General features: G+C 41.3%; 1 long non-coding RNA gene across 1 annotated transcript; it reads right to left on the bottom strand.

Annotated features, from left to right (window-relative positions):
- Positions 1 to 898: 898 nt before the first annotated feature.
- Positions 899 to 16,038, bottom strand: LOC137201140 (uncharacterized). Its single transcript, XR_010932136.1, has 3 exons — positions 14,569 to 16,038; positions 13,173 to 13,285; positions 899 to 1,045 (listed from the first exon to the last, which is right to left on the bottom strand). It is a non-coding gene; the product is annotated as an uncharacterized lncRNA (long non-coding RNA).
- Between the last annotated feature and the right edge of the window lie 10,235 nt (positions 16,039 to 26,273).

Raw genomic sequence — 26,273 nt, 5'->3', positions numbered from 1 at the left:
TCAAGGACTGAGAATGGTCAAAGAGCTTGACTGTGAATGCAGCTGTAAATCATTGTGCAGTGAATTGCATCGATTTAAGTTCTTTTTCATGCTAAAAGGGGAAAACAACTTTCCCAAACTTTCCTTTTCCTCTGTTTTTTTTTCCTCCTCTTCCCTTTGTCTTTCCAGCAGACAGCTGTCTGAGACAAGATGCTGCTTCCACTGGAGACCTCACTCTTTTCGCTCACACGCTCGCTGGCTCCTAGTTGCCATGGAAAAGCCCAGAAATGGGGCAGATAACAGTTCAATGAGAGAGCAGAGATTTTCAAGGGTCTGGAGGGAGGTAGCAAGTTTCTAGGGCCCGTCCTGTCAAACCATCAAGCTCTTTTGCATGAAAACCAAAAGGAAGACCGAGTGAGAGAGAGAGATTTCGAAAAAAAAAGAAAATGAGAGTAGGAAAATCTGTTGACTGATGTGAAATTTTTGTGTGAAGAGATAACAGTGTTTGGAATAACTGATATACATGACAAAAAAACATGAAGATCTATCTGTGTTGGGAATTTTGTACGCAGCAGGTGTGATTTTAAGTGAGGAAAAAACAGATTGAAACTCCAATGAAATATGATCAAGACGGTCAATATCTTGCAGCCAGAGAAATGACTCACTGAAATACAGAAGAAATCAGCAAGATATCCTGTCCCTGATGTAAGAATTAACTGTCAATTATTAAGGTATTAATAATCTCAGTAGTACAGCATTGATGATTAATTTCTACACACAGTCAGTCAAAGCAGGTGAAAATAAGACTGGCTGGCACCAAAGTCCTATATATCAAACCTACAAATCAAAATGTAATCATAGAAACCAGAAAAGGCTAAATTTTCTGAGGAAAATTTGAGCGTGCTCACTTTATCTGAAAGATGGTGCTTCACTAAATTTCAGAGAGCCTGAAAAGATCCAGTCAAACAACTTTGACGGCGCTTGGCAAGGGGGAGGAAGCCAGAGTATCTTCCAACAGTTATGGTGGCCGTACTGGGGACTGAACTGGGGTCATTCTTGCTGTGAGCTGAAACAAGCAAAGACAAGCAGGCAAAGAATTGTGAGTTAAATCACAGTTTGCTGAGAAATTACTAAGATAAACTCACGTATTACGAAGGCTGCCCACAGCTCCAAAGTATGAAAACAGACAATATGAAATATGCAAACAAACAGATATGGATGAATAAGTAAATACTTAAAACTCTGAAGCTCACTGACACATCAGTGGGGACTTGCTGGTGACAGCCCCTCCTCACTTCTTACAGAGGGTTTTTAGGTAGCACTGTCAGGAGAGTCCCTTGAGAGTTTCTTGGGTAAAACACCTGTCTGAAATCAAATTCTGTTTTACTTCCCTACCTCCCTGAGACTGAGGAGAGAAGACATGGGACTCCATTGTTTGTGACAAAAACACACAGTGTGGCACGTCCGATGAACGTGGCTGCTATTTTGTTGTATGAGACCGATAACTCGAAGTTGCAAGATCCTCATTTTCTTATTCTGGTGGCATTTTTCTTGCTAAGTGGGCATCGCTGAGCGTGTAGGGGAAATGATTTTCCTAGAGATCACATCAATAACAAGTTTGTCCTTTTTGTTAATGCAGCTTTTCTTTTTATTGTCAGACATTGTGGCTACTGCTGGTAATGTCACCTACAGACTTCTTGTATTGATGTGTGAACTCTTTTGCCTCAGTAAAAAAATATCAAACCAGAAATGTACCAATGTTGTATTAATCATTTTATGCCATGGTAGTGGCATAGCTCTTTGGATGGCAATGTCTGTCTGTCAGTCAGTCAGTCAGAAGGTCTACTACTTTGGTCCAGACTAAAATATCTCAACGTCATATCTTTTGTACAGACATTCATGCCTCCAGAGGATGAATCCTTCTGACTTTAATTATCCTGTGACTTTTCCTCTTGCGTCACTAACAGGTTGGCATTTTTGATTTTTAGTGAGGTGACTTTACAAGTATAGGATGGATTGCCATGACATTTGGTGCAGATATCTATGGTGCTGAATGAATCCTAATGATTTTGACAATTCTCTGACTTTTCCCTCCAGCACCTCCGGCACATAAACTTTTTCACTTATCCGGTGAAATATCTCAACAACTACAAGATGGATTGTCACAAAACTTTGTACAGACATCCATGGTCCCCAGAGGATGTATCACATTGACTTTAGTGATCCTCTGACTTTTTCTCTGGCGCCACAATTAGGTTGACATTTGTGGTTTTGAGTGAAATGTCAACAAATATTAGAAGGGATGAAATTTGGAACGCACATTCATATCCACATTCATACACACAGGATGAATTGAAACAATTCCTCTATCATAAGATCCAAATTCATATATGTCCAATATTTTGATTTATGACCAGCACCAAAAAATTCCCATCATCCTCAGTTGTACTTTGTATTTAGTGATAATTAGAAAATGTTAGCATGCTTATATGCTAAACTAAGATAAGATGGCAACCATGGTAAACATTATACCTGCTAAACATCGACACATATGCATCGTCACTGTGTGCATGTTATCATGCTGATTTAGTATTTTGCTCAAAGCACAGTTGTACCTAAGTGCAGCCTCATAGAGCTGCTAACATGGCTGTGGACTCTAAGGTCTTGTCAATTAAAGCCTAATTCAAGAGAAGACTAACCCAAAACTTCAAGAGTTTGTGAATACCACACAGGAAAATTGAAGAAAATGTCTGACTCATACTATGCTGTCTGCCACTTTGTAGTCCAACTTCTGGCAATGATTGAGAAGAGAAAGGGTCAAAGAGGATGGGTGGGAGGATAAAGTTGGATGACGAATAACATGAGAGGAGTGAGTGCATTTATAGTCAGGAGAGATTGATTCTTCTTAGAGACTAAGGAGAAACAGGGTGGCTCCTGCACTGACACTGAAGATCCTTCAATCCTGGCCGTATTCAGCCCTCCTTCCTCTACCAGGCTACCAGACGCCATGATTGACATCATTCTTCCATCTCTGTGATTACAGCATGTCTCCTTTCCCACCTCTGTACTATCTGTCTTCTATCTAAGCCCTAAACGCAGCTGTCGACTAGGCCTTCTCTGCTGGCTCTGTCCGAGGAGGGAAGCAGACATCAAGAGATTGTTAGAAAGAAAGGACATGTGCGATCTGACAGCCTGCGACACAAAGCCTTTGAATTTGTCAGTTTGACGCAAACACTTAAACTTACAACCACAAGGCCTTCTCCAAAAACCCAAACTGTCCATGTGAGATCAAAGATGTAAACTGTAGTCTATCAAGAAGAGGGAAAAAAAATAGTTGTAAATAAAAATTTCAAATAATTTCTCAGTAACACCCAAACCTCCGCTATCCCACTATCCCCCCGAGTGGTGACAGAGAGCCCCGGGAGAAAAGGAAAGAAAGAGAAAGTTTGATAAAGGAACATGGAAGAGAAGAGACAGTGAGACACAGATGAAAGAAAATGTCACACTGAGTTGTCATGGGACCATCTAGCAGGCATGAATGTCCAGCAGGCTTGGTTTTCCATGTGAGAAGATGATGGAGTACACGACGACGGCCTCTGAGGAGAAGCCAGGCTCTGAGGGCAACAACACCAGCAAGGAAGCCAAATCCCAACAGAGCCGAGCATCACTACTGCCCTCTGGCCGTCAGCATCTCAGGCCATTTGAGTGTCCAAATAAAACTTGTGACTGTCTTACTTTGTAGATAACGGTTGTCTCGTAGTTACATGGTGTGCATTCATCTGATCTTGTAGATTAGCAAAGATCAAGCGAAACCAGGTGGCAACATCTTCTGAATGTAGAAAACAACACAGAAGCGCCTGAAGATGCTATTAGCTGCTTGGTGTCGGCTCCGAACAAACTCTAACTACATTAAAATCAATGTGAAAAGCCTTGAGAGGTCTCTATCGTCTCTATCGAAACGTCAATGCTTCTGATTTTATCTTGCCATTCTTTAACTTCATTCAGCCTACCTTCAACACCCAGCCATGGTGGGTTGTCAGATGCTTTGTCTTACCTCCACTTTGCAGCTATCGCACGCTGTGGACCAAATTTGGATTTTCTACTATTTTCTAGAACAACTGAAAAGATGACAAAAAGCATAAATCCAAACTCCAGTTATCAAAAGGTACATTTAGAGATCTATTATGTATCCAACACTATGGCTACATATAATCCATGTATAAAAATACTTGTTCTGGGAGATTATATTTGATTGTGATAGTAGAAATACAAACAGGAATGCAGGGCGAGAGGGGGATGACATGGTCTCCAGTCAGAATCTAACCAATGATGTTACGATTATGTGGTTTGCATCTTAACTACTCAGCTACTGGAAGCCCCAGACTGAGAGTTTTTCTTTTTAACTTTAATGCAGGAGAAAGAAGCATGGGTAACAAACTGAGACACCACTTGGACACTGCTCACAAATGAAATATGCGTGACAGGAATTTACTATTGACATCGTTGGGACTCAAAAACCCAGGAGCTTTTAGCCAAGTGCTACCATAAATCGCTGATTGGTTAATGTTGGCCTACGAGCTAACAAACGTTCCTACTTTTGGATTCGGTGTGTTAATAATAAGCTTCAATTTATGCTAAATTAATTCTTCTACAAAATCTCTAAACCAATCCTGTTTCTTATAAAATGTGATGAAGTATGATTCCCAGATTCCTGTTTAACAGAATCTAAACTAAGCTAAACTAAATGTCTTCCAAAGTATAGCAGGGAAAAAGTCACTTTAGTTACGATTTGCAAACTTAGTTTCTTGCTATATTCTTTGAAAGAAGAAGCAAAGAATGGTGTGACCGCTGCGGACGGGAGGAAAAAAAGAAAGAAAGCAGACATTTTACCTCTGCACCTCCTTCTGTAAACTCAACCAGCATCGACCAATGGGAAATCAATGCACTGACTGCTGCTGTGAGTGTCAATGAAATGTTTGGAGGTGCAATCCAAAAAAACATACCCACGTGGCTTCAGACTCAGACAAAAAGAAGCAAATGAGGACACACACACACACTGGCACACACACACCTACACACAAACGCAGGCACACACACACACACACAAACAAGGACAATTAAATAAGGAACGAATCAACAGGGTGTCTTTTAGGTAGATTACTTCATTGCTAGTGATTTTTTTAAGACCCATGAGATAGCCCTCCTTAAGTGTTTCCATATTAAGAAAGAAGACACAAGAAACCAATTTTAATCCAGGGGTAAAAACTAGACATGAAAAAAGTTTTAGGGGAAAAGTGTTACCTGTTTCACTTGACTGTAAGGCTTTCTTCACTGTCACACCAGGGTAAATGGATGATGCAGCTCTGCACTGTAACACATCTACTGAAATATGACTCATATATTTCTGAATACCATCTGGGTGTTCTTAACATAACCCCAACCATCTGTGTCAGCAAGTCCCTAACAAGAAATTCGACGTACAGAGGCAAATATGATTGAAGTAAAAAAAATTTAGCTTTATAACACATTCGCAACTGAGGTAAACAAGAGATGAATAAGTGAGAGAGAAGAAGAAAGGAGAGGACCTCCTCGAGATCAGTAATAATGAGTAGCAAGTAGAGCTGTGATGAGCTTGTTTCATTAACGATTCATATTCAGATTATTTTCTTGATTAACTGACTGATTGTTTTGTCTATAAAATGTCTTAATTTCTTAGAGCTCATGATAATGTCCTCAAATGTCTTGTTTGATCGACAGTCCAACAATCCAAAGATATTCAGAATACTGTCATGTACAGCATGACATAGAAAAGCCGCGAATCATCAAATCTGAAAAGCTGCATCCAGCAAATATTTGGCCTTTCTCCTTAAAAATATGACTACAACAATTAGTCGATTATTAAAATAGCTGCAGATGAATTTTCTTGACACTGATGTAATCGGGAATTAGAATACAAGTAGTGTTACAATTTCACTTTTAACGGCTTTATACTGAATGTTATGTGATTATCTCCAACTCGTTATTCCTAAAAAATGATCATCAACCTTGCAGATGGTGCCAAGATAGACATTTAAATACAAAAAAATAAGTAAGAAATGAATAATTAATGACATATTTTTCAGCAAAGAGCTCTAGACTGTTGAGGAATCATTCAATTAATAGTATTTAAGTAATTTATTGTGACTAAAAAGCTTTTATTTAGCATGAAGGCAGGCCAATTAGATAAGATTATGATGAAGATAAGCCAGGGTCACTATCTGTTGCCCATTTGCCTCTCTGATTGTCTGCCGAGCTTGTGCCTTCTGTTGTCTCATTGTTGCTCATGCTGTTCAGTTCTTAATTTAGCCTCCACTGAGCCCAGGCAGATTACAATGGCCTGCGATGGGCCAAGGTGCACTCTGGCTGCTCCACTCTACAAGCAGGAAGTGGGAGAGGGACAGGGGGGTAAATCAAGATACATCCCTGGGTTGATAGATGCTGAATGGAACAGATCGAGAACATGGAGCAAGGTCGGCTTCCATTAGCCATGCCTTGAAGTCACAGATGGATAACTCCGCAACAGAAGGGTCAGCCGGTGCTGCTGTTGTTAATGCCTCTGTCTCAGGTTTGATCTTTAATGGTACCAGGAAACATGAAAACTCACACAAGCACATGTAGAACTGTGACAAACACGTTGTGCATCTGGCTTCAACTGGCCTGGTTCCCAGTGCTGATGCCATATATTTGTACTACTAGCTTTTGCTTCACAAAATATACACAACGATAAACACGTCTTCCTCTACCAATGATGTAATCGTTCTCGTTGGTAATCAGTAATTAATTTGTGTCTCAGTCAAAACTATTCTGAAAGTGTCAAAACATTTTGTTGAGAAGTAACCCCGCCAATAAACGTATGTAACAGTTGTAAAAACTGTTAAAGTGGAATAATGTCTCCATATGCAAGAGTCAGTATCAGAGTAACATTTTAATTTGAATGGACATCACCTCTGCAAATTAATTTAAAATATATTCATTTTGACATTTTTTTAACTGTTTACACAGTTTAAATTCATAGTAACCTAAGTTCAATAATTACTGATATTGGATGGTCTATACCAAAGCCACACACACACACACACACACACACACAGAAGTAAGCAAATAAGTCAGAACTAACACCAGATTGTACGCCGCCACACACACACGCGCGCATTTAAATTTTAAAGAAAGACAAAATAAAACTTCCCCAGTTTGCATGCAGACACGCGGGTTCATTGCATCCAAAGAACAACACAATGTTTTCACTTTCACACAAACAAAGCTCTTCCCATTTGCCTGACAGGAGCGGAGGTCTTTGCAACAACAAAACAACGGATGGTCTAACAGCTTCTTAGCTATAAAAGCCAAATCTGCCCTCATTTACTGCCCGCAGTCCTCCAAGATCCCAAACCCGCACAGCAATGACGGCGCCAATGTCACGCTGTCACCTGAGCTGAGCCATTATTACACAGGCATTCTTAATAGCCCTATAGATTAAAGTCCAGAGGAACAAGACACCAACAGATTAAAAAAAGAAAGATAGGAAAGAGGATGATGAATTGCCTCAGATTGCCAGGCAATCATGCATAAATTACTAGGATGTGCTTAGGTATAATAACCAGCGCTGTTTTAAGTGATCGCTCACTCTCAGGGAGCTGTTGTGTAAGGAGGAGTGGGTGGCGATGTTGGGGGAAAGAGATGGTGGCGGGTAAAGAAAGGAGCGGGTCACGGCTGTCTACTCAATCACATCCCCGTCAAGGGTATCGCCCTGACACTGTCTCCACTCTGTGCCCCGAGCATCCACACAAATCTCCTGATAGACAGACGCAACAGTCAAACAGCACCCTCATCCACCCCCCACCCCCCCCGAGCCGGGGCCCACAAGGTTCCCTGGGCATGTCTCTGCGGCCCCACAGGCTGCCGCTGTGAGCCCCGGCAACAACTGATTATTCAGGATCTAGGCTAACAAGAATCTGCCATGTGGATCTCAAAACAACATGTTCTGGTTGTGAATACATCATAAAGCGGGGAGAACAGGCTGTCTTCGGCTTCTTCTTCCTCTCTGGATATGCAGTACTTTCAGTTCCTGAGAAGATTCGGGAGGAGCAGCTTCGGGTAGGAGGATTTAAACCAAAACTGTCTGGGTCCACATACGTAGTGCGGGCTTATATTTTAGAGAAGTACAGGTTTGACAGTAATATACAGTGAAATACAGCTGTGTCACCCTGCTCAAAATCCTCCCCCTTAAGTTGAAACACACAGAAGACCTATGACACAATATAATAGAAAAATGGGAAGTTGACCTGCACACCAGACACCAAAATCATCCCTCTGGCCCCTGGTTAACTGTTTATTTTGATGCCTCAGGACTGTAATATGTTGACTGATAGCAGACCTTGCATCACTCGACCTAAGACGACTATAAAAGGTTGTATTTTTATTATTTTTAAAATTGGCAAGTCAAGACAGAAATATTTTTTAGAGATGCGTCATCTTATATCACCATCACTTTGACACGGGGAAGGCAGACCTACTATTTTGAGTGTTATTATTGTATTTGTCCAACTGCTACACACCAAATTCCCTGACTTAGCTGCATATCATATACAATTCCTTATCATTTAGCTGTAATGCAGACTTTTCTTTTTTAAATGTAAATTGTTATCAGTTAACATAATGGATGCTGAAACATGGGGCAACACAAATGGGTGATGTGTGTGTGGATGGTTATGGTTAGCTGATCATTGGATTCCCTTACAAAGAACTTCCTTCAGTAGGACAAATGAAGGATAAATATTACTGTATATCAGTTTCTCTCCTTTCTATATCTGCTTCCCTGCCACATCCCTACTACTGTCTGTGCCATCTGCAACGACTCAAACAGCTAGTCGGCTTGGCAGGAGTTCAGGCAGGCCACAGTTGACTCTCTACCGCAGAGGGCCTCACGGGGACCAGCTCTGAGACCGGTATAACACTTCTGGGCCCAGACATTCGTCTCCCTTCACCACATCCCTCTTCATCAGCATCACTTGGTGAGCTCCTCACTTTAAACATGCTACTGCAGTCCCTGCTCCTTTAAATTCCTGTATCTCTCTCTCTCTCTCTCTGTGATTGCTTATAGCCCAAGTGATCTGGTAATGCTAGCACAGCAGGGAGCTGGGGAGCAAAACAAACTTGGGCCACTTAACTCAATAGTATTCACAATGGAAATTTAGGCAGAAATACAGAAGTGGTTGCCAAACATCCCACCCAATAAAGCATACGCGCGCACACACACAGCAAGAGCGAAAGAGCGTGTTTCTCCTCTGTGACTCATTATGGACCTGATAATAACCAGGAAATGTAGGTGAATGGGCAAAATTGTAAAAAGATACACTGGTTAATATTTACATGGCACTTTGTCTCCATCATTTTCTGTACTCCACAGTGCAGAGTGAGGGAGGAGAATTAATAGTCCCACTTTTCCTCCCATTAATCCTTAAAGATGCTATAGAGCGACTCCCTCTTTCCCTCTCTTGTGTTTCTCTTTCTCTCTTTTATATCGCCTATGACCTCAAGTTCAAAGCAAAAATACAGAGCGGGGTTTGTGTTTGTACAGATGAGGGCTCTCTCCAGCAGTATCTGAAGGATATGAGAAGGCAGAATTGAAGTTTATCAGCCCTTGTCTTTAAATAGCAGGTGGCAAAGAAACGGACAGAACAACGGAGTATGTGGGAAAGAGAGAGAGGGCGGTTATGCCAGGACAGCCGGGGCCTTGGGGATGAGTTAGGGAGATGGGGACTCAGAGTGCCCAAATAAAACCATCCACTAAGCCCCTTCGAAACACCATATGCATGCTTTCAGTCGTGTGTGTGTGTGTGGGTGCATGCACACAGACATAAACACACACATGAAAAAGGACACAGTGGGCAGAAATGGAGAGCTCATCTGGCACTGCCACACTTGGTGCACAAGCTTAAACTGTAGCCGGAGGAGGAGCTACGTAGCTTAAGTCAGGTAGCCAAGGTTTTCTCTTCTGGACTGAGCTCCAGGTGGGTCATACCAAAGGCATACCGCTACACTCTGGTGCAAAGACTAGAGGCCACTAACCGAGAGCCAGTTGCCAACTCATGGATGGACTGGTGCTGTGGTGTACCATCCAAGCTTGGCACCACATGCGTGCAGTACTGCCATCGCTGGTCTCTGCAACATCACAAATACACCAGGCGTGTACACAAAGCATGCGACATGAAGACACAGCCGACCTGAGAGGTTTAAACTCGCATTCAGGGTAGAAGCAGTCAGTAGTTAACACTTTCATGTACTACTAGTAGATAGTAAACCAAAGTAAACACTCAGTGACCCGTAGAGACACTCACGGAGGACAAATTGGATCTTGGTCTGTTGCAAGCAGCAGTTCATCACTGTATCATTAACCTTGGAGAAAGGAGCTAATAAAAGTGTGCTTTTGTACACTTTCCTTTTTTCCTGTTTAATTTGTCCTATACATGAATTTCCCTAAGGTACTGTGTAGTAGGAGTAAACCTACAGTAAGAATAATGCAGGAATAACAAAACATTCCACTGGTATTGTGTGTAAAAATTTACAGGAGAAGATTCAAGGCGCTGAGTAGAAAAAACAGAGATAAAAAAGCAGGTTACAGCCGAAACAAAAAAACAATGCCTGCCAGTAAACAATGGCTTCGAAACCCTTTAAAAAAAAACTTTTATAGAGAAGCAGTTCTGAGGAACGGCTCAAGGAGATGAAGGCAATATCTTCCATCATCCTGACCCCACATGCAGACATCTGCGCCTGAATTCTTCTGCAAACTGTTAAGTTAAAGTGTTTAGGTTTTGTTATTTTGTTTTTTTTTATTTTTAACAATTTTGTTTTAGTGTGGGCCATGATTGGTTAGATGTACTGCAATGCAACATGGAAGAAAAACATCGGGCATGGTTCTGTTATCCAGCCACAAGCAGCAATACAGATCTCTTCACAAGGCGAAAAGTCAAGCATGCTTCTTTTTTTTTAAATTTCAAAAGAGTATCAACGAGGGACTGGTCCCTTAACTTTCCATTTACAGCGTCTTTTCACCACAACAGCCGACATGCAGGACGAGACATAATATGTCGAGTGTTCTGCTTGTCTTTGGTCTTCTCAACTTACCAGTTTAACATCTTTCTTATGTTCTGGCATAGTGCTGGGAATCAAGATGGCACAAGAGCAATGACAAAGAGACAATGTGAAAAAAAGGACCTAAAACATATTGATATACATCCTTTTGTACCAATTATTAGCTTCACCAAATGGGCTAAAATCAATAAAAGCATGGAACACATATAGCCTCTCCTCACCCAGAATAACAAATAATGAGGACAGAGAGATAAGAGAGAGATGTTGAGAGAAGGGCAACAAGTAGAGCAAAGGGCAGGGAAGAGGGACTCCTGCTTCTAAAGGGTGTTTTTGTTAGTACAAGGAGGCGAAGCAAAAAAGGCACCAAACTCGCAAAGAGGCACATATGGATGCGATAACACGCGCACATGTTCATGTGACAGACGTATGAGTCCCTGAGTATTCTTGAAGACCGCGTCCCTGTGACATCAATACAACGGCAGCAGTTATCGTGCCAGGGTTTGCCATTTTGTCTGCCGTTCATTCTGCACGCCAACTAATAGACCGTGCCTTGCACTTGGTGGACAGAAGAATAGGAAGGGGAGAAGGAAAGAAAAACAAAAGCGATTGATATAAATGATCTGCCGGCTGAGAGAGGCCCCCGGGCAGGGGCGAGCGAAGGTCCGCTCGATACCAATTGATCGTGGGAGGCCCAGGCATTCGTCTTAATTCTGACTAATTAGGGCAATGGCTGACGAGGAGGGGGTTAGAGGGACAAGTTGTTGGTGTGTGTGCGTATATGTGTGTCTGTGCGTCAATGGGACCTCCCAGATTACAAAATCAAGCCCCCATGTTTACAAAGCATGGAACAAGTGGAGGATTAAGGAAATCAGTTTAGGAAACAACAACCGTCACCACATTAGTGTTGCTGCCAAAATAATTCCCCTGTCTTCAGTGGGTTGCCTGACAGGCAGGATGGGAGTAAATCCTTCTCTCACTTTTTTTTTTTTTTTATCTTGTTTGTGCGAGAACTGCTGATTATCTTCTGCCAGCACAAGTTTGGCCTTTGGTAGCCAAGAGGCAGCAGAAGAGAGATGCTTTTCTAGCCTCACCCATTCCACAGATAGACATCAAAGCCTTTTAATTGGCAGGAAGGAAAAGTTAGGCTTGATCACCGGAACAATTGGGAGAAAAAAAAAAAAAAGCGTGATTTGTAAGGATGATCGTTGTGATGGGATATAAGCTCCTGCTGCGAGGGTGAAAGAGACAACACTGTGGACACTTGAGGCAAATTGCTTTAGTGTGCAATCCTACAGTAGCAGCTGCTTGTGGGAACCTGAGAATGGGAGATGTGAGCTGGGAGGCGTCTCAGAGTTTAGAAGTAAAGCACTTTTAAAAGATCGCAGCATTTGGGAGCAGGCATTGAACGGGCTGCTGAGCTGCTGAGAGCCCGGCTTAGACTCAGATTTCTATCTGTCACTCCCTGAGGATGTTAGCAGCGTGAAGTGGAAGGTGGCAGAAGGGAGGTATCACCATGAACGAGGGGCAGCAGCAGGGACAATTCTACCTGACTGGAGATCACAATCTGACAACAGAAACGCACACGCAGACATCCATGTGAAGGCGCACGAGCCGGCCTCACGCAGCACTGGCCGCACAGACGAAAGTGACAAAATATCATTGAGTAAAAGTGACAGACAGGCCGCGTATCTGTATCAGACAAGATCCTATTGTTGAGGGGAGACAAAAAAGCTCAGACAGGCCGGGCTGACATGCACCCTTTCTCAGTCATTCTCATAAGGCCAGAAGAGACTGACAGATATACTTGAATATCCGCTACTCGCTCTTGTTCTTTGACACATAAACTTCACTGCCCTTTCCACCCCCAGCACCCCGCTCCTTGCCGGCTATTCATATCCAGGCCCGTCTCGCTTTCGCCACCAGCCCCCGTGGGCAGCGCTCTATCAGGAGTCCACGAACAGAAGCACACAAACTAACGGTGGGTGTCTGGATATCCACACACCCAGACTATAAATACCTCATCGGCTCCGTCTATGCTCCAGATGCAGTGTCATTCTACTCACATCAAATTAACCAATCAGGGTGGACATGTCCCCTGATTTCTCTGCTCGTCAGCTCAAGTGTGATGTCCTAATGACTGCTCGGCCGTCGATACCGGTCCACAGAACAGTCAGCCCTGAGGGGGACAATTAGAGAGAGTGGGAGATGTTTTCCTTGATAAATGTTGTCACTGCTGGTATTGGTACTAATAAGCTGTAATTTGCTGTTGTAGACTGATGACACTGTAACAGCACAACTGTAGACAGATGGGTGAGCCCTACAAGGCTTTACATCGAAGTGACACAAATCCTTTCATTAACTCGGAAGGGTGGGATAAACAAATATGTATGCCGTGTTTATGACATTAGACCTGGGTGACACACTGTTTATTTAGTGTGTTCAAAAGTGCGCTGTAGAAAGGAGAGGGAGGCAAAAGGAAAAAAACCCAAAAAACATAATTTGTGACCTTTTTTTGTTATTTTTAAATTGTCGTTGTTGGTGATGAAGAATTTTTGTTTGTTCAAATAGCTTTTAGCTTCGGGGCTAATCACAATCTTCCAAAGTTTTATTAAGAATCTCAGGTGACCTTTTATGGCCAAAATAAATCTACCAGGCAGTTCTTCCTCATTTTTAAGGTATGTTAGAGATTATCTGCTTAGATTTTAATTGGAGGGGCTCTGCCTAATAAGCTTCAAATAAAGTCCAAGCATTAACATATTTGCAAAGAAGTTGGTCTGTTGTGGCTGCGGGTTGATTTTATTTGACCTCAGCTGTGGTTTGGTGCAGGTTTATATTATTATAAGAGCTATGACTGGAAGTATTTGCAAGTTTGGATCTAATTTGACTACAATATGCAGAAATATTGGAAAGTTTTGACAAAACTGAATGCTCTTGCAAAAATTTGCATTAATTTGCATTTATGAACATTTTAGAAGCTTTAACCAGTAAATATATGACAGACAAATTACTTTCATCAATCAATTATCAGAACTATCACTGGTAAATTTTCTGCTGATTGAATTACTGATCGATCAACTAATTGTTTGAGCACTGCTTAATGGCTACTGATGGCTACAGAAAAAAATCTTTTAATTGATTTTCATAGACTGTAAAAAGAAAAAAAAAGGATGTAGTCATCGTGACGTCACCAATTGGTTTGCGGACTGCCTTTTTGAAGCCTAGAGTTTAGGGATTTGACTGTCGCCATCTTTGATTTTTGGAACCAGTAGTGACCATCTGGACGAGAGGGTGGAGCTGAACCATGGATGCATTATAAGAGCTCTTATTATACATCCATGAGCTGAACCTACCGCTAGCTGCTAACTTGGTTAGCACAGCGTATGATTAACTGTGAAATGCTAATGCTAATGTTCGCTAGCAAAAAACAGGACAAAAACCATTAAAACAAAATGTACTTACCGGAAAAAAAACTGAACAGCCGACTCCTTAGATAGTCTTTTAGTACAACCAAACACTGCGCAAGACTTTTTTAGGCCACCAAAATATTAAAATTAACGTTAATAACTGAAAACACACTATGAAATATGCAGTGTGTTTTCAGTAACCCATACTCTGAATCTGGGGTAACGGTTACGCCATGTTTACGTTACGTAATCAACGCTGTCGCCGTGGTAGCGACTTGTCAATCACAAGGTAGCCACGCCCTAAAGCATACACTGCTTATCGTTTATTTTATTCTTAATGAGACCATAATTTCCAAAATAAACATCATGCTATATTGAAGATGACTTGAAACTAGCGATTAAGACCATAAACCCATTAAGAAAGCGTTTACTGAGGTAATAAATCAAGTGAGAAGTAGGGTCATTTTCTCACAGACTTCCATACAATCGGATTTCTTTTTGCAACCAGGGGTGTCGCCCCCCTGCTGGACATTAGGAATAAGTGAGGGTAAGTCAAGTCCTCAAAACATTAAAAAAAAAAAAATCTCTTCTTATTGGCTCTGAGCAAAGAGAGCAGATGAAGAATAGGAGGCCAGAGAGACACATCATCTTAAAGACACTGTGAGAACACAGGTGGCAGGAGACTGCACTGCGCTGTCTGATGTGTGGGTGAGTGACGGCTACCAGTTGAGCAGGGTTGACTCAGCCCATCAGCAGACGCGACACCAGTGCCAGTCTGCAGCACCCACCATCCCATCGGCATGAACTACTGCGGAGAAGCCTCGCCGCCAGCCCACTCTCTCCAACTTTTATTTTCCCCTCTGTGTCACGATCCTGCCAAAGCAGTAATGGAAGGATGTTGTCAGCATGGCAACGTGGTGTCACCCTAAACTGTCATGTTCTGATACACTTGACTCAATATTTACCCTGATTTGAGTAGCCTTGTTAGGTAGTCATCTGACAATAATTCATCTAATTAAATATTTATTCAAATGTAGCAATGGTGGTGAGGAAATCCATGGGAGTTTGCTTGGATTGGCAGATCTTTTTGGTGAAATACTGGAGCATGCATGTAAACACCTTTCGTACCGTTAAATATCACCCTGACACAGTTTGTGAGGGAGAGGGGGTGGGGAAATATATTGCATTCAGCAGCTTTCAACAGCAAAATAACAATTCATTTTAAAATGAGGTGACTCATGTGTCACATTGGATAATAAGTGTTGACTGCGGGGTTGTTCTGCTTTCAGTAAGCACACGACTTAGTCAGCGTTTCATGCATTAATTTACAGAGGCCCTTAAAAGTAGAATAAGTACAGCTAAATCTACAGTATCCATTTCCATTTCATATCATCTCTCTGTGAAGCCCCCCAAAAAATCCATCCTTTATGCCCCATTCTGAGCCAGGTCTTCAATTTAATTCCCCATCTGTGGCCAGCTTGAAATATTATCCAAGAAATGAGATCCGTGACCCTGAATACAGAGTGTGAAGCAGCATAGGGAGCAGTATAGAGACATGGCCTGATTCTGTGGCTAAGAGGCATGCCTTAGTGGGGGAGGGTGGGGGGTTGGGGGGAGGAGGCCTGGATCCCCTCCCCAAGTGGCATGGCTAAATATTTGCCCTCCTCCACTTGGCTGTCTAGACTCATCCACTCAGCTCCCTTCCCATCATTCCTCTGCTCTGCACAGGAACGGCGAGAGTTGGCATGGTCAGCCAGGCAGAGCGCCAAACCCACGACAAAAAGTTTCTCCTCCCTGCCAGAGGTCACGGAAGTTCACCAACCTGGAAAGTATGGGCGTCGCATTTTTAAAAACCTCTGGGCCACCATTTGGGGAGTCACATGCGCACCGAGCGGGGGACGGGAGTTTAAAAAAAAAAAAAAAAACGCTGTCAAATGATCTGTGTGCTTCCCAATGATTTGGAGAAAGGAACCCTCAGAACTCGACGAGCGGTCTCTGCAGACTTCTCCGAGTTAGTGTTCCATATTCATTACCTTTTTTACACACTCACATGGCAAGGATTTAATTGCCTACAATTCATGCTAAAAAGCTAGATGAGCGGAGTGAAAGCACCATGCCTCCTGAGAGGGAGATGTGGGAAGTCCACCACCGGCACACTCAACCTGATAGACGCATAACTACTAATAAGAGCCCTCATTACACATAACCAGATTATTCCCTGGGCTATCAGCTCAAGTTAATTTTTCTCCTCCAAAGAGACACGAAGTCGCTGGGCTCCCAACAAACTGATGAACCAGCCCGCGTCACCGCCATGCAGCCACTTATGTTGAAATCCAAGCAGGCCTGTATAGATCATTAGTCACACAAAACATTTTTAATTTAATGAATGGGCTCCTCTTTATCCATCAGAGGTGTGGACTTGAGCCAGACTTGAGTCAAAAAATCTGATAACTTTATACTGCACTCGACAAATTCAACAAGGACCAGCAATTTGGCTTTTTTACTTCAACACCGCTGACTCATATTACCACCTGGGGTTTAAGGCTTTAATTGAAATAACCTGTCAAACCCCCCTCCCGAACCAACAGATTTAAAAACTGCTTTTAACAATTACGCCTCTTTCTGTAGTTCAATGAGGGCTCTCATAAGTGAGCGACAAAGGGAAGCTGTGTACTGGATTATGTTGTAGAAGTTTACTTCTGATGTACATTGCAAATGACATGAATCCAGGCTGACCAATAGATAGTAGTTCTCTGAAAGAGGAAATTAACTTTTAACAGCCACCTTTTAAGCCTGAAGAGCCTTAGTCATTGAAGATCGCTACAGCTTTAAGCTACAGTAAGCGGTAAATCATTTTTCTTGAAAGAAATCAGTGAGCCCTTGACACAATAGGCAGAGTAACGTGGTGAAGTGATCTTGGCAACCAAGATTTCGGTATCTTGCAGAATCAATAAGCAATCAGCAATGTTTAATATTACTTCTGTTCTTAAGACCGCTGACATTTTTCTAGCTTCTGGTTAATGCAACAGTAAAAAAAAGAGACAAAAGAGGAATGACTGAGAGCAAAATAGAGAGTGTATGTGTGTGAGAGAGAGAGAAAGAGACAGAGTGAGTGAGTTGAGAGAAAGGAAAATTGAAGAATAGAGGTATAATCCCTTAGCAATTAATATCAAATGCAGCATAATGTATTACTATCATTACAATCATCATTAAGTGTGGTTGTTGTAATTAGCATTAATACACATTTTAAATAGCAGTTAATTTCATGAAGACCAAATAATGACTTAAGGACTTGCCTTAACTTGAAACTCTCTTGTGATTGTGTCCCTCATCTGGTGTCCAAACACCAATCATGTCTCATAGAGTGGATCGCTGATGTCATCTATACTCTGAGATGATTCAAATGACTTGAATGAATGAATGAATCCGTTACATTAAATATTAAGTTGAGGAAACACTTGCGTAACACCTGCCTTATGTGATTTCACACTTGTCTTTTATTTTATGTCTAATGTAACAGTTGACTGAGCCGTTGTAAATGTGAATCCAGATCTCTGCACAAGCACATACCAAAGAAATATAGAATAACAGCATTTTAAACTTTCAGCGTTGCTACCATGCGATGAGGAAGCAAACTGCTGGGGAAGATGAGAAAACACGCCTGTTACACATGCTGTTTTTCATCGCTCTGCACTGACTGGTTGTTCTGGGCTCTGGTTATATTCTGTCACATTAACGTTGGGATAGAGGATATGTGACAGAGAGAGGACATTGCACATTGAGACTGTAGGGCTTTTCTAAGGCTGGTGGCACTGGGACATGAAGACAAGTGTGTATCTGTGTGTGTTTGCGTGTATAGAAGGAGAGGGTTGCCTGTGGAGCGGAGCATGTGGATGCCCACCCACTCAGCAGCCTCGCGGCCCTCGTCATTTCGCATCAATCCACAGCCCCTCAATATAAATAGGACAGGCGTCCTAAAGCTACACAGTACTAAGAGAGGCAATGGCATTATGCGTCGACCCTTCTGTTTGAAATATGACTATGCTGTCCTGTTGTAATGGCAGTTTCACTCTCACTTGTACGCCACTCTAACTGTTAACTGGACACTATTTTGGTAGTTAGTATACAAGAAATGAATGTACTTTACCATTTTGTACTGTCTAAAACAACACAGGCATGTGAACAGTAGATGATACAGTGACTTTGGAAAGCTGCTTATGATTTTAAATTTGAAAACTTCAAAAGGTAAAAATGTTTTTCTAAGGGTTTATTACTTTTTTGTTTTGCTATGCTGTTACTGGAGCTGTCACACACTGTATACAGATGAACTTCTTTGTGTCGCTCTGAGTTGCTCCTTCATTTTCATTGTGGGACATTCATGTCCATCAATACCACACTCAAACATCAAGTGCTGGGTGTGGACTTTATTAAAAAAAAATACCAGTTCTACTTTGTCATCTTTTTTCCAATAAGGTACTCAATTCAACTACATAATATGCAGTTTTAACACAAATTATGTCTGTTTTGGTCCAACTTGAAACCTTTGCAGAACACCATCAGAGCAAAAGCACAAAAGACCATGGCGCACCAGCTCATCAGTCTGGTTTGACAGTTGTTTAAGGTTGTTTGATGAAAGTAAGTTTGAATTTTGCCTGTAGAAAGTACAAGGAGAGCTAAATATTTGAGCAAATGTATCCGGGCAGGAAGAAATTCAGGTGGTGCACTAAAATAGAGAGTACAGTTCTACATGGTAGCTTCCCTGTGGCGTCACAGAAGCTTCACACTTCATTACTGCAAGGCCAGCGACGTGTGAAGCCATTATGTAGGAGCAGTGGGAAGGGAAGCGTACGCGCGCGCGTGTTGGCGTGTTGTGTTGTAACTAGGATGTGTGTAGAGGGTGGGGGGGGGGGGGGGGGGCAACTAATAACCCCCCCCCCCCCCCCTCCCTTTGCACAAAGCGCTTTCTGGAAGCAGGATCAAGTCATTCACATGGAAACATTTTTTAATATATTCAAACAGCTGGGAGGTGTTGTCTGTTGTCCCAGTGTCAAATGAAAGAGGACGAACAAACAGCTGGCAGGCCATTTTCTTGCTCCACAGCTCTGCTTACAACTAACAATCTGAGTCTGATGCACATGCATGCAGAAATTTGCAAAGAATCACATGCTAAATATGCTCCAAACTACTGTCATGCAACTAAATCCAAGACTGATTCACTGACTTTGTAGAGGCGTAAACAAATCTGTGTCCTCTACTTCCACCCAGTGGCTAAAAGCAGGATGTCACGCTCCTTTCCTATCTGTTCTTGATTACAGCACATCTGCATTTCATCTGTGCTTCAACTTGCACAGGCAGGAGTAAAATGCAAAAGTTAGCCGTAAAGTATAAAGTGTCAAATTATAAGTAACCTTAGGCAACATATTACACTTATGTCTCCGCTATTCCTTTCAGTAAAGTTCAGTGCCAGGGAGGCATTTCAGAAACCTCAAAGGTTTACAAGGTTACAAATTAATGATCAAAGTCAAAGAAGTTACTTAGATGGTGGAAACAAATAGTTTTTCAGTGTTTGGATATGTTGTGATCATGATTTTGTTCTGCCAAAGGCTGTTTGACTGCCAGCTACCCACTGAATTTAAAAAGAATAGCTGATTATTTTGAAATCAGCATTTCAATTAGACTAGTACTGGCATGCCTATTTTGCTCAGAGCCTATGAGAGAGTGCACAAGTACTTCTGTAAACTGTGGGACAATCGAACATTAATTTCCAATCAAGAACTTAGGGATTTGTGGCAGTATCCAGGGTACTATATGTGACTGCCAACGCTGAGCATTTAGCACTGATTGAAATTTTGGCTGCTGAAATTAATTTAACAAGCCAGGCTGGCAGCATGACAAAGTTATCACAGCTATTTTCATTCAAACAGACAGACCTGTGTTTGTAGGATATGAGATGTAATTTTGCTTTTAGGTGTCACTCATGAACTTTAGTTCTCAGATTTATTCTACATGGGGTAAAATGATATTCTGTACGTGGCACAATTAGTGAATATGGAGCAGGTAGAAGTCACAGAGGGGCAACAGGAAGATGTGTGTGCGGTGATTTGGTGAAAGGAAGACATCATAGATGACAGTGAAGGCACAGAGGGAGACCCCATGTGCACTCACAGAGCACTTTATTAGGAACACCTATGCAATCTAATGCAATTCAATAATTCTGCCATAAATTCTACTTTTACAAAGATTAAACATTTTCAGTTTTTGCTGTCATTGTCAGGAAGGTGATAATTCTACTTCATGTTTATTATTGAAGTCATAGTGGCTGGTGGTGGTGTACTGGAGTGTATTATATTGAAAACTGTTTCTAATAATTGCCCTCCTCATGTATGTTAATGGTGTGAATAAAATATTAGGAACGCTTTTCAATATATTGCACTCCAGTACACCACCAGCAGCCACTATGACCTCAATATATAATGTCAACAAACATTGAAAATGTATACGCTTTATGAAAGTAGAATCGATGGCAGGGCTGTTGTATTGGATTGCATTAGATTGCACAGGCGTTCCTAATAAAGTGCTCAGTGAGGGTGTGTGCTGCCTGTGAGGACATTACAGTAGAGACATGTAGGGGGTGAACAGACCAAAAGGATTTTTGTGAATTTCAAAGGTTAAATATTAGATGTGAGGTACATGAAATGTTGAGGCCATGGCCATGACAGGAGCATTTGGACACTTAGCAACACTTAGCTTTGTTTTTAGTTTCTCCACTTATTCATTGTTAAATGTACCTATATTAAGTATCTGTATTAATGTAATAACAGCTTTCATTTTGGATGTAATTTGACAGTGAGTATAGGCTATAAACGTTTTGTTAAAATGTATGAAATTAGAATAGAGGACTTGTACTGAATGACTGTCTCAATGACAAATTATACAGTATTATAACTTTGAAATATGCCTCATTGTTTTAATTGTCATAATTTGTGTAATAAGTTTTAGAAATCACTGTTTCAGGATTGGCAACAATTAATGAAAGGTGTAAAGTGACATAAACACTGCCTGAATACATGACTCACAAAGCATTTATGTGGGACTTCAAATCTGTAGCAACCTGGTGGGTTTAGTTTGCTAACTAGTAAACTAGTAAATTCATAAGCTCTTAACTTTGTACATTCTCTTATTACAAATGACTGCCAACATGTTTCAGTTGCCTGGATCTGGGCAGCTACCTCATCATTTGTAAGAAAAAAATATGATATACCAAACACATTTAGTTTTATCTTAAAATCAATCAACTTATTCAACTAATAAATGTATTTATATAGCACCTTTCAAACAAATCAAATGCAATTCAAAGTGCTTAAATATGGATTTAGAGACCAATAGACACCAAAATAAAAACCAAAAAAAAATGGGTAGTTAGGTTAATAAAGGATAATACAAGAATAAAAATAACAATTAAAAAATGAAATTATGAAATACTTCACAAAATAAATAGATTATAATAAAAATGTAAAATGTATAAATAAATAAATTAAATAAATAACAACATGTCCATTTCCTGATGAAAATGCACACGACTGCTGCTAGCTTATTAGACCCGGGAAGTTAGCTGTTTCAGCCTGCAGAAGTCTCTAGTGAGCCCCATGGGCATGCAGCCCATAGAACACATGCAGTATGTTTCCATCTGGGTAATTCCTTTACAGCGGGAAGTGGCTTTTTTGGCTTCATGGACCACTGAGCAACTTTATGAGGATTTAATGAGGCCCCGCCTCTGATGCTGTATCCACTCCTCTTTATACATCTATGATTCACAGAAATCACAGAAAACCTCCTGCGTCCTTTTACTGTAAGTGTTGCAATACAGGGGCATTTGAAGGGATACAGTGATTCACAACTTAAAAAGAATGTGGGAGGAGGGTAAAGTGGGGGGCAAATGGCCCCTTGGCCCCCCTACTTCTGGCGCCAGTGGTTCCACCAGGGAACAAACCAGAACCAGCCACAACAAGTGCTGGCTTCCTGGCATTCCCCGGAGAGAGTCAAGGCCCCAGCAAGCTGCTGCCTCCTGGAGCTTTCTTCCAGCATCTAGCTTCTCCCCCGCCCAGGTGATCCCCCACTAAGGACCAACCAGGATTAGCCGCAGAAGATTGCGGCCATCCAGCCAGCCCCAGTAGAGTTGGTGTGAACCGGGACCAGCTGTAGTGAGCTGCTGCCTTTGAGGGGCCATCAGTGGCGTTGCGTGACTTTTCCACTAAGTGGGACTAGGTAGCACTGCGTATTTTGGTTGTGAAAATGCACCATACAATGTAGCATGGCGCCAGCTGCTGGTGGCTAGCAGCTTGGCTAGTGGTTTCTAAGAGTTTTTAAAAAAAATGTTTTGTTGGCCACTTAGCAACTGCATTCACTTTACAATTATCACCACAGTATCACAACAATCTGTGTATGTTTTGCCTGTCTTCAGGGGGTAAATGTTATCTGATAAGGAAGCAGCAATTGGGCAGAAAATCACCCAATCTGGCAACATTCCTTGGGCATAATTTTTTTTTGCTACATGACACACCAACTTTACTACATGACACACCCACTTGTTTAGGTTTAGGCATGAGGAGGGGGATGGTTAGGGTTAGGGTTAGGGTTAAGGGTCAGGAGGTGTGTCATGTAACATGCCTTGACAACATCAGGGGATATGTATCGTGTAATAAAGTTGCTGTGTCATGTAGTAAAATGGCTGTGTCATGTAGGTCTGCAAAACTGCAGATAGACCCCCCACCCAGATCCAGTTATTTTCAGCGTGCAGTGTCAACCAATCAGGGGCCACCAGGAAAAGCTGAACTCATTCCACACATACCGCCGTCGGGCAGAGAAACGTACGCCCTTTGGCACATAGACAAACATTGTAGGAAGCGCTTTTTCATTAGTCATCGCATATTTCTGTAATTATGTATGATTTATGTGAGATTAACAACTGAAATTTATCCACACGCACAACACTAACAAAAATAATTTTTCATTAAAATATGGTGGCAAGCTTATGTGGAAGAATGTGTCATGAGGCGGAGATCTCAGTTTCAAAGCAATCAGAACACACACACTAAACACCAACACTGGCCGGAGGTCATCAATCACTACAGGAGTCTTGGTCACGGTGGCCACATTGCTAGTTAAACCTTGTTGCTATCCTGGCCACACAAATATCTACATCGTACCTGGTGTTCACACATAACACAACCACAACAATGGGCATCAACAGTCCCATGAGCCTTTGCACTACCCAGTGCAGAACTGTCAATAATTAGAGTGACCGCCTCCTCCGGTTGCCACAATATGTATTTCACAATCGGAATTGCAGGAGGGGGGGCGCTCCGGCGCCCTTAATGGACCAAACGCCGCTGGATCCCACCAAAGCACCCATGCTAGAGGGAGCAAGTTGGAGTATCAGTCAGGCACCTGATGTATTAAATATCCTGATGTATTGAGCTCAACAAATGATCAATGATTGAGTGTGTTATGAAAAATCAGTGGAAGATTTTTCATGAAACTTTTAAACTTTTTTCATAAGATGTTTTTGTAGCTTAAATAACTAATATCAAGGACTGTGAAGTTTGTCCTCCAATCCAGGGTGACCCTGTACATAACGATAGCAAAGCAGGCGCTACTCACGTACCAGGTGGACACAAACACTCCTGCTAGAATGGCTGCGGATCACCTCCAGCAGTTGTGGATATTGCGTGTTAATATGCAATATCCACAACATTAAATATGGACCTTTCATTATAGTTTAATTTGTCAAACATTCTGTTTTTCAATTGAATTGTCTTAATTCTATTTGAGTATTGTCTGAAAATGAATAAAATTATATTAATTGGAAATGATCTAATTATTTAACACTTTAGTGATATTGACCAGGGGTACTCAGTTTTGTTATAAACTGTATTTGGATCTGTTTCTGTCAGTCTGTTATTAATTAACTTCTTTTTTTGACAAAGAGACATTACAATAATATAAAGGAATACTCCTGTGAAAAACAAATGTTTTGGTATCAAAGACCCTCTAAACTTGAAAGGTTGCTTAGAAATGTTTGTAACTTGCTCCTACATAAAGGATTTCTCTGTGACAGTGACGACATTGACAGTGGTTATCCAATTTCCATAGAAACTTTGAAAAGCATGATCCGCTTCTGAAATGTCCATCCATATGGTCAGCATGTTTCCTACAACCTTACAGTGGGTGACCTAACAATGTGCACTGTGTTTATTTTAGGATTAGGATTGGGGATTTTTATGTACTTTTGATTCCTTAAACTTTTTTTTTGATCATTATTTTCTATTTCTTTATTTTTGTTTTCATCTCATAATTGTACTGTTAAGGCACTTTTTTGAGACTCTGAAAGTAATTGTGCTGCTAATGGAATTATATGATTACTTTTTCCATAAACATGCAGTGCCAGCACTAAATGGAACGGTAAATTGACTGTATTTATATAGCGCCTTTCTAGTCTTTACACTACACGTCACATTCATCCATTCAAACACAAATTCATTCATTGATAGTTGACACTGCCATGCAAGGTGCCAAACTGCTCATCAGGAGGAGTTCTAATCATTCACACACACATTCACACACTGATGGCGCAGCCTTCAGAAACAATTTGAGGTTTGTCCACTAATCAGAAGATTAGTGGATGACCTGCTCTTCCTCCTGAGTCAGTAAGGGCAAGTAGTTACAGGCGTTGCTGTTAACTAGAAGTAAAAAGTGTTAATCAACACCTTTGAAAAAAAAATAAGGGTTGCAGCGCTGACATTCTAATAATATTATAGTTCACTGGAGTCACATTGCATGATGGTACATAATAAACATATAAAGCAACAGGAGAAAGTCAGATAGTCCAGGAGCAGTGCTCTATAAAATGGCCCCTGCAACACACTGATTAGACTGTAACAGTACACAGCAAGTGAAATTGTTTTAATGTTGATCAGAGAGAAAACCATCTGACTCCTTTGACAGACATGTTTAAAAAGACACACAATGGCGTCCGGCATGTAAATTGTCCAGAAAAAGGCAAATTGATTTGCCTAAAATGAAGCCTACAGGTCAGAGATTTGTACATCATTAGTGGCAGCAGCAACAGTTGAGGATGAAAATGTATAATATCTGTACAAAGTGTTTGAAGGAAGAGAGAATCTGTAAGTTTAAGTAAAAGGAGGGCGTACGCAGTTTGTATTGCAGTCAAGGAGAGCCGGACAGCTCTCTCCCTATCAATTAAGGTTTAGATCTCAAACATTATTTGTCCTATGGGAAATATATTTACATTTTGAGAGAGAGGAGGCTTGTGGCAATATTTTGAGGTATAATATGTGCTTGAAGAGTTAAAATTGTGGGAGTGAGATGTGAATTTTGAAAGAATTTTTTTTTCTGGTCTAAAAAATGGCTGCTTCAGCTTATGCCTGATGACATTGCACACTGAAGATCTGAAAGCTGCTGTAAAAGTCTTCACTTAAATTGCTCTAAACGTACAAAAGGGTATCACAACACACAACGCAACTTTGAATATTAAAAATTTGCTGAACGTTTCAAAATTTGGACGGAGTCTGTAGACCAAAGTATGTCACAGCAGTTGAGTTTCAAAGATACAAGGGTTGCAAATATGTTGGATCATCCTCCCATTGACTTCCATTATGAGTTGTAATATTTTTTTAAAAAATATTTATAATTGTCACTGGAAGATATATTTGATGTTAGCTGGCACAGCTCTCACACTAG

The sequence above is a fragment of the Thunnus thynnus genome, chromosome 17, assembly GCF_963924715.1.
Source record: "Thunnus thynnus chromosome 17, fThuThy2.1, whole genome shotgun sequence".
Classification (NCBI taxonomy): Eukaryota; Metazoa; Chordata; class Actinopteri; order Scombriformes; family Scombridae; genus Thunnus; species Thunnus thynnus.
Note: the sequence above shows the minus strand (reverse complement) of the source record. Positions and strands in the feature narration are given on the sequence as shown.